Source organism: Terrapene carolina, unplaced genomic scaffold (genome assembly GCF_002925995.2).
Source record: "Terrapene carolina triunguis isolate 2854851 unplaced genomic scaffold, T_m_triunguis-2.0 Scaffold58, whole genome shotgun sequence".
Lineage (NCBI taxonomy): Eukaryota > Metazoa > Chordata > Testudines > Emydidae > Terrapene > Terrapene triunguis.
Window position 1 is genome coordinate 14,735,210 of NW_020664409.1, and position 13,388 is coordinate 14,748,597.

The following is a 13,388-nucleotide window of genomic DNA, read 5'->3' on the forward strand; positions in this document are numbered from 1 at the left end:
TTGTTGACCCCTTCAAAGAACTCTAGTAGATTAGTAAGACACAATTTCCCTTTACAGAAACCATGTTGACTTTTGTCCAACAATTTATGTTCTTCTATGTGTCTGACAATTTTATTCTTTACTGTTGTTTCGACTAATTTGCCCGGTACCGACATTAGACTTACCGGTCTGTAATTGCCGGGATCACCTCTAGAGCCCTTTTTAAATATTGGCGTTACATTAGCTATCTTCCAGTCGTTGAGTACAGAAGCCGATTTAAAGGACAGGTTACAAACCCTAGTTAATAGTTCCGCAACTTCACATTTGAGTTCTTTTAGAACTCTTGGGTGAATGCCATCTGGTCCCAGTGACTTGTTAATGTTAAGTTTATCAATTAATTCCAAAACCTCCTCTAGTGACACTTCAATCTGTGACAGTTCCTCAGATTTGTCACCTACAAAAACCAGCTCAGGTTTGGGAATCTCCCTAACATCCTCAGCCGTGAAGACTGAAGCAAAGAATTCGTTTAGTTTCTCCACAATGACTTTATCGTCTTTAAGCGCTCCTTTTCTATCTCTGTCATTGAGGGGCCCCACTGGTTGTTTAGCAGGCTTCCTGCTTCTGATGTACTTAAAAAACATTTTGTTATTACCTTTTGGCTAGCCATTCTTCAAACTCCTCTTTGGCTTTTCTTATTACATTTTTACACTTAATTTGGCAGTGTTTATGCTCCTTTCTATTTACCTCACTAGGATTTGACTTCCACTTTTTAAAGGAAGTCTTTTTATCTCTCACTGCTTCTTTTACATGGTTGTTAAGCCACGGTGGCTCTTTTTTAGTTCTTTTACTGTGTTTCTTAATTTGGGGTATACATTTAAGTTGGGCCTCTATTATGGTGTCTTTAAAAAGCGCCCATGTGGCTTGCAGGGATTTCACTTTAATCACTGTACCTTTTAATTTCTGTTTAACTAACCCCCTCATTTTTGCATAGTTCCCCTTTTTGAAATTAAATGCCACAGTGCTGGGCTGTTGAGATGTTCTTCCCACCACAGGGATGTTAAATGTTATTATATTATGGTCACTATTTCCAAGCAGTCCTGTTATTATTACCCCTTGGACCAGCTCCTGCGCTCCACTCAGGACTAAATCTAGAGTTGCCTCTCCCCTTGTGGGTTCCTGTACCAGCTGCTCCAAGAAGTATCGAGAAATTTTGTCTCTGCATTTCGTCCCGAGGTGACATGTTCCCAATATGGGGATAATTGAAATCCCCCACTATTATTGAGTTCTTAATTTTGATAGCCTCTCTAATTTCCCTTAGCATTTCATCATCACTATCACTGTCCTGGTCAGGTGGTCGAGAATAGATCCCTAATGTTATATTCTTATTAGAGCATGAAATTACTATCCATAGAGATTCTATGGAACATGTGGATTCACTTAAGATTTTTACTTCATTTGATTCTACATTTTCTTTCACATATAGTGCCACTCCTCTACCCCCCCCCACCCCCCACGCACGACCTGTTCTGTCCTTCCGATATATTTTGTACCCTGGAATGATTGTGTCCCATTGATTGTCCTCAGTCCACCAGGTTTCTGTGATGCCTATTATATCAATATCCTCCTTTATCACGAGGCACTCTAGTTCACCTATCTTATTATTTAGACTTCTAGCATTTGTGTACAAGCACTTTAAAAACTTGTCACTGTTTATTTGTCTGCCCTTGTCAGATTCTTTTTTATGTGAATGTTTCTTGTCTGATCTGGCCCTTACATTATCCTCTTCCATCCTCTGTTCCTGACTATACCCTAGAGAATCTCTATCAATAGACTCTCCTCTAAGAGAAGTCTCTGTCCGATTCACATGCTCCTCGGCAGCAGTTGGCTTTCCCCCATCACCTAGTTTAAAAACTGCTCTACAATCTTTTTAATGTTTAGTGCCAGCAGTCTGGTTCCACTTTGGTTTAGGTGGAGCCCATCTCTCCTGTATAGGCTCCCCCCATCCCAAAAGTTTTCCCAGTTCCTAATGAATCTAAACACCTCCTCTCTACACCATCATCTTATCCACGCATTGCGACTCAGAAGCTCTGCCTGCCTACCTGTCCCTGCGTGTGGAAATGGGAGCATTTCTGAGAATGCCACCATAGAGGTCCTGGATTTCAGTCTCTTCCCTAACAGCCTAAATTTGGCCTCCAGGACATCTCTCCTACCCTTCCCTATGTCATGGGTACCTACATGTACCACGACCAGCAGCTCCTCCCCAGCACTACACATAAGTCTATCTAGATGCCTCGAGAGATCCGCAACCTTCGCACCAGGCAGGCAAATCACCATACGGTTCTCTCGGTCATTACAAACCCAGCTATCTATGTTTCTAATGATCGAATCTCCCATTACTAACACCTGCCTTTTCCTAGTAACTGGAGTTCCCTCCCCCGGAGAGGTAACGTCAGTGCGAGAGGATACCCCAACATCATCTGCTGGAAGGAGGGTCCCAACTATGGGAAGGTTTCCCTCTGCTCCCATAGACTGCTCTGCTTCCCTGGGCCTTCCATCCTCCTCAACAGCGCAGGGGGTGTCTGACCAGAGGTGGGACAATTCTACAGTGTCCCGGAAAACCTCATCAACATACCTCTCTGCCTCCCTTAGCTCCTCCAGTTCCGCTACCCTGGCCTCCAAAGCCCATACGCGGTCTCTGAGGGTCAGGAGCTCCTTGCACCGCTTGCACACATACGCCACCCGCCCAGGGCATGTAATCATACATGCCTCACTCAGTGCAATACACTGGATAGCCCCCACTCTGCTGCTTGGCTTCTGCCTGCATTGTCTCCTAGTTAATGAAGGGGTTGTTTAAAGCAAGAAGTTTTGACTGTAGTTTAGTTTATAGGTTTTAAAACAACAATAACAGCAAGGGGCCCTTGCCCCCTTCCAAACTCCCTTGCGAAACTCCCTGTTAGCAGCCCCTAGTCGCTTGCACACTGCTTTATAAAGCCCTGGCCTGCTTGATAGCCCCGCCCACTGATTAAGGCTCAGCCAATTAACAGAGGCTTCTAGCTTTCAAACCTTCCTTTGAAGCTCACAGCTTCCAACTGCCAGCCACAGCACACGGTCCTTCAAACAAACAAACAACCAAACAGACAGACAAACACAAGCTCAGCACACAGCAAGTAACCCCCAAACACAAACAAACACACACTACAGACAGTCACTTACCCCAACGGTGTTGAATTTGCTCCTCCTTCACCTGGAGAACTCCCTTGTGAAACTCCCTGTTAGCAGCCCCTGGTCGCAAATCAAATTCAAATCTCGGCTCCAATGAATTTGTATCATTGTCACAAATAGTTGACCTGAAACTGATTTTTCAATGAATAAACTATTTGTCTGAAGTTTTTTGCCCAGCTCTACTGTGAAATATCATGCATTTTTAAAACTAACCTATATAGCTTTGTCAAATAAGGAAAGTACGTGTTATGATCCATTTTCCTACTGTAGTTCTAGAAATTCTAATTCAGCAATGATGCAGGTAGTCATTAGTACAATTTACCAGAGTCTATTGTTTTGCATGATGAACTCACACCTCATCACATATTATTGCTTAATGACAGCTGTACGTGTTTAGTCTTCTGTAAGTGATCACAGGTAGGGATGTGTGAAAGTGATGGAAATTTGTCCTAAAAAATTGTTAAAATATATTTATAATTCCATTCTGGCCCAGAATATTTAGCTTTTGGCAAAATATTCATGAAGAGTCTAATCTTACACAGACATCTGTGAAAATTCAAGGTAGTGATGGGCAAACTAATAGGTCCAAATAAAATTTTGAATTTCAAACTACACATGTTGACAATGGGATATTTTTGCTTGAATATAGGGCTGCTTCTAAGTGCAAATGAAGTTGCTGCCAATCAAAAATTATACTAATTTTGAGATAAAATCCATGAAATTTCACTGGTTTAGCATGAAGTTGATGAGTTTTATGAAATTTAAATGACATGTAAAAACCCTGCATTTTTTACAATTCCATGAGTATTTACAGCCTTAATCACAGCAATTATTAATTTCCTATCATATCTCTCAAATGTGTGCTATTTAATAACACTGACACATAAGTAATCATGATGTCAGCATTCATCAATAAAAATATCATTATTGAATATACACAATCAGCAATGAGACCTTCCCTCAGCATAAAACATTCTCAAACTGTTTGCATTCTAATACTTTTTGAGTGGTAATATATCTAAGTCTTAGCACCTTCTGGCAGTAAGATACATAGGGCCAGATTGTCAAAATTGCTCAGGTGTGAATTTTCAAATGTTGAGCACCTACTACGCAGATGTTTACCCTGCAAGTGAAATGTGTGTTTGTAGAACAAGTAAGCATACCTCTGTTAGTTTTAAGATAGCTAGCACTGGTAACAACAGCAGTACAGATGTGATGGCACTAGTTTCAATATGGGCTAGCAACCTGAGCATAAGCCCTCCTGGGCATATCTGCACTGCATCTGGGAGGTGTGATTCTCAGAGCAGGTAGATTTATACTAGCTCTTCTCCAGCTAGCATGCTGGATACTGCAGCACAGGCAGTGGCTTAGGCTAGCCACCTAAATCCAAGCCTGCCCGGCCCCCTGAGCCAAACTTGAGTGGCTAGCCCAAGCCCCAATGTCCACACTTCTATTCAAAGCACATTAGCTTGAGCTGATACCTCCCAAATGCAGCACAGACATACCCTCACGGACCCTAGGTATGTTCTCTGGTTGCTAGCCAGTATTTGAACCAATGCCAGCAAGTCTACACCGCTATTGTTAGCCAGGTTAGCTAGATCAAAGCTGACACAGGTATGCCTACCTATGCTGCAATCAGAGCTTGCACTGTAGACATACCCTAGGTAGGTCCAGATTTTCAAAAGAGCTGAGCTCCCATTTAGGCACCTGAATAAGGGCCATATTTTAACCAGCAGTCAGCAAGCATCCAGTAGCTCCCTTTGGGATGTCTATGGTTCAATATGTCGAGCTCTCTTGAAAATCCAGCCAACAGAGCCAAATTGAGAAAGTGGCACAAACACCCCTCAAATGATTACACACAAAATCAGCATTGCTTTGTACCCATATTCTAGATCTAGGCAGCCACACAGACACACATAAGAAAAGAAATAATATACACTGGGAGCTGTGCATATGGGCTATCAGTGAGGCAGGGTTTGTACATACATGAACAGCTTTGTGGGGGTGGCTTTTGCTCTCAGCATATATAGTTGTGTGCTGGGGTTGACGGAGCTACTCCTCCTTTCTCCCCTTTGGAAAGGGCGTGCTAAGGTGGAAGAGGCAATTCCCACCATAAGACACATTTAGCCTCCATGGAGCAACTTCTTTGTAACCTGGGATGAAGGGGTAGAATTCCTCCCTCCAGTGGCGCTGGAACATTTTTTACAGTGGGGGTGCTGAAAGCCATTGGTCCCCACCCCAAACTTTTTACCTCACCCCCCTTACTCCTGTCCATGCCCTCCGACTCCCCAGAGCTGGGGCCAGGAGCAGGGCCTTGGCTGGGGAGGGGACGCGGACAGGGGTAAGGGGCCAAGGCTGGGACCTCGCATGCGGGGCTGGAGCAGAGCGCCGAGTGCGGGGCCGGCGGCAGCGAGGAGCTGAGCCCCCAGGTGCAGGGCCAGGAACATAGCCCTGGGCGTAGGGCTGGCGGAAACCGGGATCCCGCGTGCAGAGCCCCAGGAGCGGGGCAGGCGGCAGCTGGGACCCCACGTGCGGGACTGGGAACAGAGCCCTGGGCGCAGGTCCTGCAGCTGGGAGTCAGGACCCCGAGTGTGGGGCCAGGAGCAGAGCCCCGGATGCCGGGCTGGCAGCATCGGGACCCCGGGCACAGCATGGCAGGCGGGACCCCCCACAAAAACTGGGGGTGCTGCAGCATCCCCCACACACCCTTACTTCCCCCACCTATGCCTCCCTCGCCAAAGCATCCCCCAGAGCATAGTCAAGTAGCTCAACTGGGCATTTGGGACTGGACTTTCCCTTAGGTCACTATAAATAAAAGCCAGTTATAAAGCATTCTAAAGTAGTATGGACAATGTGTTATGTACAAAGTTTTGTTGCAGAAAAGCTAACATTATTATGACATAGGAAGGTTTAGATTGCAAAGACATGTACTTTCTATGCGAGGCTTTCATTAATAAACTTTGCATGCTTTGTTTTTTCCTTAGCATGAAGCGGGGGATGGGGGAAGGGTGGCATGAAAGAGACACCATTTGTATTACAGTTATTTGCAATCTAATTTGCCAGGCCAAAGGATAGTCTGAATGATCTAATTCTCAATATACTACAGGACTGAGGTGAAGTACAAATCATCTTAGAGGATCCAATAATTTTGTTTCAATTGATCAGTTTCTTAGGCAGTATCCTTCAGTTGAGACTTTTCAGATAAGTAAAGTAAATTAGGTTGAAAACAAAATGCTTCTTTCTAAATTCTGGATTTCTCAATGTATTTTCAGTCCTATAAGAGCTCGGTAGCTTTTCTTCTATCAGCTTGAGGCCTACTGAGCTGCATATACTGTACTCTATCAAAGCCCAGTTCTTTTCAGCTCAGTGAATAAAATACTGCAGTTTCTCCCATTGACTGACTGAAATAAAATAATCTATGATGCATGAACAAGTCTAAATGAAATAATAATATCCTTAGCAGTGAAAAACGGATTGGTAATACAGTAATTGAGCAGATTTATTGCCATCTCCTTGAGCTAGCCTGCTGAAACAGCCTGCTATTTTATTTAATCTCATATCAGAGGAATTACTGGCTGGTAATCCATTGTTAAACATCATTTAGAATGATGGATGAAAATGTCAGCTTTTCCAACATAATCAATTCATATCTCATTAGCACATATTATTTATGATTCTCATAATGGGACCTGCAGGGGTCTCTAGGGGGAAATGGAGACCTCAGCTGTTGTTGAAATGAGATGAGATATACTGTAGCTTATGAGTTAATAACTGCATATAAAAAATACTTCCCCGCAGTATTGATTGTCCTTACCATTTTACAAATGAATTGAATGCCTTGGCTTCCCCTGTTGCTGTGCACGGCAGCTCTTCCTCCTACTTATTTCAGGGCTAATAATTCCATTTTCTTTAAAAAAATTAAAAAGCATATTAGAAAGACTTTAAAATAACTTTTAAGGCAGTCATGGGGGAAAAGAGCTTCTGAACGTAAAGTAATAAGAAACACTTTACTGCTCTGTTGCTATTTGTTAAGGACTTTGGGCACTTTTTTTCCCCCTCAGTACCTATGAAGACAAATCGACATATTTCTTCAGCTACAGCATAGTTGCATTTTACGGATACTTTCTACCGTATGCTGCCTCAAAGACCAATGAAAAGCAAACCTTGATTCATGGACTTAATGCAGCTGATGGTGCAGCAGTAATCATGGTCACAGTGTCAACTGCTGCCTCAATTAAACTACATTTGAGAATCATTTTATGCTTCAGCTCATAAACATCAATAAAGGAAAATGAGTAATAAATGACTGTCTAGAGTACAAAGGACCAGCTCATATTTCAGATGAAAATGAAGACAAAATGTAGCTTTTATTTGCCTGTGGAATTCCCATTAACTGCATCACTGACAGGAGGGAGCTGGATCAATAGTTGGCTGGCCGCAGAAAACAGTTTCTGGCTGTTCAGCAGCCAGTGCAAAAGGAAAACTGTCATATTGTGATCTTTATCAGGTAATCTTCATTACACCAGACCAATGATATATGTATATGCTGGTCAGCTAGGGGCACTTCTAATTCTTGGTTCTATTTGTGGTCTGAGTGCAGAGTGCTCACAAATTATTTGTTTACAGCCATGAAAAACCTTCAATGTTCATCTCTTTTATTTTTTTTATAGGTAATCCATACTGGAAACTTTCGCTCGAGACTACTTTATTCACTCAGAATTTTTAAGAAAGCACTGTATCAAAACTTATCTTTCTTCCTTCTTAAGAAATACTTTTGTTGCTGAAGTGAAGCTTGAATGAGAGATTTACTAAGTATCATTCTGTAAATTCTTGGAGGGTATATGTGCCTTATTATGAATTGTTCCCACCTTATTTGAACAAAGAGGCTGTGAAGGAAAAACAAACATTCCATCTGAGATGTTAGTACAACACAGCTCTTCCAAGTTTCAGCTTGTGTGTATGGCAAACTATATCCCAAACCAAAAGGATGGCCTACCATTTTTTCCAAGAGAAGATATTTAACGTGAGTGTCATCATAAGCAGCCAGAATCTCAGCTGGTGTAAATTGGTATAGCAACTTATGCAAGTCATCTGGCCCTATAGTAGTGAATTTTAGCCTGGTTTGGTAAACAACCTTTTAATGAATAGCTTTTCAAAGTACAATCCAGATTTTTTTTTAAATGACATACAAATACGTAGGGAAGCCACATTCCCTACCATATACACTGATAGGTAGAAGCGCATCATTAAACCTTCAAGTCTAATCTAATAAGGAAATCTGAGCTGTATTATTTTTACATTTCTTCAGGACTCCATCCTCTCTGACCGGTATTTGTTCTTTTTTCTCTCTGTGTAGTTCCCTGTTTTTATTAAGTCTCTCAAAGAATCAGTATTGCCAACCCCAAGTATTCAAAAATCATGAATTAGCCCCTCGCCCCCCAAATCATAAGATATTTTTAAGTATCAGAGGGGTAGCCGTGTTAGTCTGGATCTGTAAAAAGCAACAGAGAGTCCTGTGGCACCTTTAAGACTAACAGATGTATTGGAACATAAGCTTTCATGGGTGAATGTTTACATGCATCCGACGAAGTGGGCATTCACCCACGAAAGATATTTTTAAAACTCATGATTTTTAAGACGAATAATAATAATTAATAATATATTTGAGTTTTTTGTTTTGTCATGCCTTCTGATTTTTGTGTCTTTAGTGGAGCTCACAACCTGCAAAGCGCGTGTCAGCATTTCAGGGTCTAAATGCAACCTGAAATGCACATGCAAAACTGCAGCTCTATCTCCTGGCTGTTCAGAGAAGAGTCTCCTTACCCTTTCCTAATTGCTGGAGTGGGGGAACTATTATTCTATCCCTCTCCATCTTCATCCCTTATCCCGACTATCCTGTCCCCTTCGACTCCCCACCCTCCTCGCTAGCCCATCCAGTCTCCTCCTCCACTCACTTTCCCTCTCCATGCACTCCTGCAGTCTTAAGTCCCCTGCCCACCCCCTTCATTTATCTGTCCCACATTTTGCCCCTTTCCCTTTTAAATATCTTATTCCTCACATCTTCTTTCTGTCACACCCTACTTCCCTGCACAATCGCCTCAATCTTCACCTCCTCCTCTTCAGTCTGCCTCCTGCACCCCACATTCCTATGCACCCCCAAACTCTGCCGTTTCTATTCCACATTCCTTAGCACTCTTCAGTTTCAGCACCAGCACCGCAAATTCCCCTGCACCCTGCTCAGTCTCTTTCTTCACATTATTAGCCTTCCCCTTCAGTTTCCCCATTCCCCACATGACATCCTCAGTCTCCCTCTTTCCCTCCACATTCTCCTCCACCCTCTTCGCTTCCCCCTGCCCCCATATCCTGCTGCAATCCTTCAGTCTCCCCTGCTCTTCAGGCTGTCTCTGCTTCCCACTTTCCCCTGTCTTGTATAGTTTCCAGTTCCTGAAGGTACCCTAGCTTCAGTCTATTGAAAACAGTGGGAGGTGCAGCCATTTTCACTAGGGCAATATGGCTTCCGCATGCAAAGCCTGTAGGGAATGCTGGCCATCTTATCAAAGGGCAGTTTGGCTTCAGTAATGAGAGATAGTGGCCATTTTAAATAAAAGAAGTGTTTGAAGCCAGGAATCTGAGATTGTTACACTAAAAAAAAGAAAAGAAAAAAATCCCTAAATCTCACAGTAATACAAATCTCACAATCATATGATAAAATTGAAAGAATCCTCAGCATTTTCACTGACCCACAACAGACCCAAATCCTGCAAACCTGTTGTGCAGAGTTCAAATCTCTGGTGACAGCAGTGAAGAGGTGGGCATTAACATGCAAAATCAAATAATCCAGGATAAAAAACTGGGTAGCACCTGAAGAATATAAAAGAATGAGTTCAGGCCTGGGAATCAGGAGAAGAGTTCTAATCCTGACTTTCCAAGTAGACTTTAAATAGAAATCGCTATAATAAAGACTGGTAAAATGATTCCTTTAAATACTTCTAGAACCATAATCAAAGCAAAAGCAAAATTTTCAAATATCCTCACATTCTCTCATCGAAAAGATCTACTTAAAGCTTGCATAGGCCAAACAGAACTCTTGGTGAGTTTGTAGCATGTAGGTACATCATTCATCTTTTCTGGGGGACAAGGAAATAGAGTAAAGGGTTACGTTGATTTCCATGTTATGTTCTGCCCCATATTGTTGTGAGGCTATGTATGTACAGACTTTTCTCTGAAAATTTCCCCACTGTTATGATTTTGGTTCAGGTCACATATGGTAGCAACAAGGAAGTCTACACAACATAATGATAAAAATAGCAGTGTTTGCCAGTGCTTTGTTTACGCTAGGCCTCACACCATTGGTACCACAAGTGGAGCTGTGCTGGTGTTCGCAACAGTGGGAAATTTATCAGAAAAATTGAGAAAACTTTTGGTTCAACTAGTCAAAATAATGTAATATAGTCCAGTAAAGGAGCAGATCCTTTTAGTAACAGAGTACATAAAATCCACATTTAGGTTTTTAATGGACTGGTTTTCATCTCCCAGGATTTAACTGGAATTGCAAACAGAAGGCATTATAGTGTCATGGCTGATCAGTCAAGTTAATGCTGGCTTTTTGTTGCACTCTTCTTCACCTGCAAATGAGTGGCACTCACATAGCATACAGCCCTTTCAACCTTGGAAAAATAAGAAATATTCTCCAGTCTGATCCTTATAATCAAATGCCTTTTTATCAGTTTAAGCAAAGGGGTAAGTCAAAAGGCACAAACAGGGAATAACTTTTGGAAAGTAAAATTTGATGTGTGTTGATCACAACAAGCTGGGGAGCATGGATCAGTGTTCATGTCCCACTCTCCTTCAGTACCCGGCCCAGGCCGGGGAAGCTAATGATCCAAATGGACCAAATTCAGTGATGAATCCTGGTCATGTGCCACTCTGAGGCACGTTGTGCATACGAGAAGAAGACAACAAGCTGATCACTAAAAATGAATTCCACTATGCCATAGCAAGGAGGGACAGGGTGTTAAATTACAGCAAATCTTAAGTGTATGACTATCGAAAACTGCATCTGAAAGCAAGTAAGTACAGTATTCAGTGTAGGCAGGTGTCTGATTTTAATATTCATTTTGAGTGGAAAACAGCAAAGTAGCAGATGATATCTGTAAAGGTGAGCGAAATAAGTTAGAAAAGAGGACATTAGGTAAGGGATGTAATATAGTTTGCTATTTTGAAATTAACTCCAAACCAGGCCACTTGGTTAGGATTGGCAAACCCGATTTTGTACTTTTGGATAATCTAAGCACTACAGCTCGATGTACACTCTTTCCTTAACCTGTGTATTATATAATTTTAGCATTAGCTTTATTGAAAGAAAGAATTCAACATCGTATATGAGTAAAGAGGACCTCTGAAGGACAGAGTGCAGAAATAGGGGAGGAGATCCATAATGTAAAGGTAGCAACATGTAGGGGGGACTGCCAGATGAATTTGGATAATATATTGTTCCTTTGTGTGGTTATTTCTCAATGGAGTCTTCAAGGTACTGCTATGTTTCATAATATGCTATATGATTTATAATTAATTTTAGATTACAGCTATATCATTAGGCTACAGAAATAAAAGTAGTGCCTTTTTCCTGGCTGCTTTAATTATTTTTTGAAAAAGCAGAGAGGTTGTAAGAATTTGACAGGGAGCTTTGCAAATCATTTGGCTCCTTTGAACTTACTGTAGCTGTTGTTTTTTTGGAACACTCTCAGTGTACAGTTAAAGCTGCAGATGAAAGATCCTTTTCAATTGGGTTAATGTGACTCAGTTTTTAAACACACTTTTTATTTGGATGGAAAAGTCAGTGTGCCCCTTTTGTGCCGAAATATGGTTTACCACAGTAATACACATACACAGTAAAGGCAGATTTATACATGGTTTATCTGTATGGCTCCATGATACTTTGGATAAAATGTAGGACAAGTGTCTTATCTCATTCACTTTACAAATAAACATTCTAAGTGAAAAATATTGAAATATAAATATGTACTACCCTTTACCCTTTATATAAATTAGACAGGTTCTGGCTTTCCCACCCCTTTTTGCACTTAGTGGATATGTAGTTTGTTATATTGGATGAAAGCACAGGTATGCACTGTTTTATGCTAGCAGCTATCAATAGTATGTACTTAATATATTATACTGAATGAAAGACTTCATAAATCAGTTATATAAGGGATCATACAATGCTTTTAGCAAATTTCTAAAGAGTCATAAAAACTATAAATCAATGTATTTTTGATTAATCAGCTCACACTGTCAGCTTTTGAGGAATCTCTTTGATGTGTCCTTCTTACAGGGTATACAGTAGGGGGAGAGATATCAACTATCAGGGGTGCGGGAGGAGGGGAGAAGCGTGAATGAGAAAATAGCAAGCACTGTTAAAATAGTGGCCATATTCATGCCACACCCAAAGTCCTCTGTCCTGGGACAGCGCTCAAGGGTTACACATAACGGGCCTGATCCTTCATTCTTGGACATCGAGATCTTGCACCAGACACCATGAGATCTTTGAGCATACAAGGAAAGTAGAATCACACCCTAATGCCCTGATCCTGCAAAAGTTTATGCAGGTGCTTAACTTGACATATTTGAGTCGTCCCACAGAGGTCAATGGGACAACTCATGTATGTCAAGTTAAGCAGCTGCATAAATCTTTTGCAAGATCTGGGCCTTAGATGCTAACACAGTGATCTGAGAGGGATTGAGCACCTCCAACCCCCTCTCCGAAGTCAATATGAGTTATGAGTGCTCACCAGGAATTCTCAGGATCAGATACTGCATGGAGAAAAGGGAGCAGAATCCCAGTTAAGTATCTCTCTTTAAGTCTAAATGCCTTTAAATAGAAATTGCCAAAGATGAATTTTTCCAGAGAAAATACTGTTGAATAGTAAAGTCCCATGAACATTGTAAAAGACATCTGACATCAATATTTAATTTTATTAGTTATACTACGGGTGCTCCAGGGAAACTGATGGAGAGCATTCTCAGTATTGATTAGAGTGTTCAGCAGTCCCATTGCATACTATTCACAAAACTACACAATTACAAATTAATTTACTCAATTCATGATACATATAAATGTATCATGAACAGAGTAATTGTTCATAATTTTGTGTTTGTGATCAGAATGCAGTGGGATTTCTGAACTC